The sequence below is a fragment of the Stenella coeruleoalba genome (genome assembly GCF_951394435.1).
Source record: "Stenella coeruleoalba genome assembly, chromosome: X".
Taxonomy (NCBI): Eukaryota; Metazoa; Chordata; class Mammalia; order Artiodactyla; family Delphinidae; genus Stenella; species Stenella coeruleoalba.
The window spans coordinates 38,573,149-38,575,817 of NC_137152.1; positions in this window are offsets into that span (position 1 = coordinate 38,573,149).

Here is a 2,669-nt window from a genome sequence, read left to right on the forward strand (position 1 = left end):
TATGACACAAACTCATCTGTGAAACAGAAACAGACTCACAGACATAGAGAACAGACTGGTGGTTGCCAAGGGAGTGGGGAGAGATGGAGTGGGACGTTGGGGTTAGCAGATGTAAGCTATTATATACAGAATGGATAAACAACAAGGTCCTACTGTACAGCACAGGGAACTATATTCAGTATCCTGTGATAAACCATAATGGAAAAGAATATGAAAAAGAATGTATACATGTGTATAACTGAATCACTTTGCTGTATGGCAGAAATTAACACAATATTGTAAATCAACTATACTTCAATAAAATAAAAAAACCCCACAAATGCACCAAAAGACAGTACAATAAACTTCCTTTTCCTGACCAGTGTCAATGGTGACCAGTTTCTTGTCTCTCCTGAGGTGGTCTCTGCACACATTAGTGTGTGCATACATGTTACCATCCACTCCCACTCCACTTTGTCCCCAAGTGGAGACACACTGTCTGTCCTTTGGTGATTTCACTGAACAATGCACCTTGGAGACTGTTCCCCAACAGCCCGCATGTTAATCACTGCCCACGATCCCACCACACCGTGAGGATGAAAATACATCATTTGTTCCTCATCCCCCATGCCCGAACAAGCAGATTGTCCCATCTTCTGTGATAAGCAGAGCAGTCAGATTATTATCATTGTTGAGTTTCGGTCTGAGAGGGGAGTCTTTGAGCCCAGGATCTTGTGTGGAAAAGTGGCCATGTGAGGTGGTGAAAGCAGGCCCAACCCTGGTGCCTGGAGACTTCAAGATGATGGAATCATGTCAGAAAGGTGGGTTGGTGGGGGGGTGGGGGCTCTCTGCACTTGGCTGAATGCCAGACTGGTCAGGGAAGGGAGAGAAAACCTTCTGGGCTCTGAGGGAAGAGGGGCTTATGTTGGGCCCCTCAGAAGGTGGGGTGAGGAAGGAGATCCTAGTAAACTAAACCTCCCCCATTCCTGTAGATGTTGTTTCTGACTTATAGAAATAGAGACCCCTGGACCTGGGACCTGTCCACACAAAGGTATGACCCTGAGTGACAAGACATTATTATTCTTGGAGGAGTGGGTGGGGACTCAGGTAAACTGGGATGCCCTCACCATGCAGCCCCCAGGAGCTGGCTCTGCAGGGAGGGTCACCCCTGTGAGGAAGTCTGTGCCTCAGAACATGCTGGTCAGGGAGGGTTTATGTGGGTGTCCACATCTGTCCATATCCCTGGCCACACTTGCTTCCCCACCTGTCTGCCATAGCCTGTGCCAATCCCCAGGTCTCAAGTTCCACAGAGTGGTGATTCTCTGGGGTTTTTCCTACAGATCCCCAGCCCCCAAAGGCTTTAGTGGACCCAGTCCTGGCCTCTGGATCTCTTTATTCCCATCTCTAGAGCAGGCACAAGCCTCCTCACCCATGTCTGCCCTCCTTCCCCACTCAGGCTTAGGCCCTGGACTTCTAGATAAACCCTAATCTCAAGTGATGTGGTTCATGTTCTTGTTGGTAAAAGGGCCAGACAAGTCCTCCTCTAGTGGGCCATCCTGCAGAAATCTGACCTTCTTCGGCTGGCCCCAATGCACCTGGCTCTTACTCTAGGGCTGAGGGTAGAAGGAAGATGGGAAAATAAAACATACGTAAGGGGACAGCAAGGGATGATGTGGGGCATTGTATATCATTTGGGGCGATCATGAAGAGACTCTAGGATGAGGTGGTTTGAACAGAGGCCCCCAAAAGAGTAGGCAATGAGCCAAGTGCAGGGCTGTGTGGACTAGACACAGGACCCAGCCAGCGAAAAGGCTCTGAAACTTGACTGCCTTGGGGCAGGAACGCTGGGTTCCTCTTTTGGCCCCAGGCTTAAGTCCTATGCAAGGGGCTCTCAACCACATCCCAGGAAGTTCTGAGGCCAGGGAATGGAAACTTGGCCTTTGATTTTGACAAAATATTCAGGGTTTGGGACAATTCATTTCCAGGTACTGTGATAGCAAAATAGAAAGGGACAGTCCAGGGTGTGTGAGCATTGATGTGGACAGAGGACTCCACTGAGTGATTGGGAAGGGAGCTGCAGATGGAGCGTTCCACTAGTGTAGTGTGGGGGGACACAGGGAGGAAACAATCCACTGGGGGGAGGGGCTGCATTGGACCTGTAAACTGTAGGTCAGGGAGGAGGGGAAATTAACACCATCCCTCATGGGGATGGGAATCTGACAACCCTGTCCTCCCAGCTTCCACCTGAGCAGACACCCACTCTCCAGCTTTGTGACCACTTACTCTGCGTCCCCCATCATGGATCTCAGTCCCCATCATCCCCTGCTTGTCCACTTTGAATTGGCCTTAAGATTGTGAGTCCCTGGAAAGACATTGGCTCTGGGATGAGTGGAACATGAATCATGATCCTTCCTGGGCTCTGACTGGTCCTAAAGAACATTCACATCCCAGTTCTGCCCAGTTGCAGGGGATTTCTGGAAAACCCCATACATCTAACCCCTTCCCTGGAGTGCTGTGCTTTTATTGGCTACTGATTTGGTTCAGGTGCCTTGGTTTCTGGGTCAGTTTTCAGGACTAAGGAGGTGAGGCTTCAGCACAGGAGTATGATGAAAGTTAGAATCCAACTTGGAGCATCTGTGATCTTCCTATAAATGACATTATCCCTGACTCTTCCCTGTACTCCTCTCCCT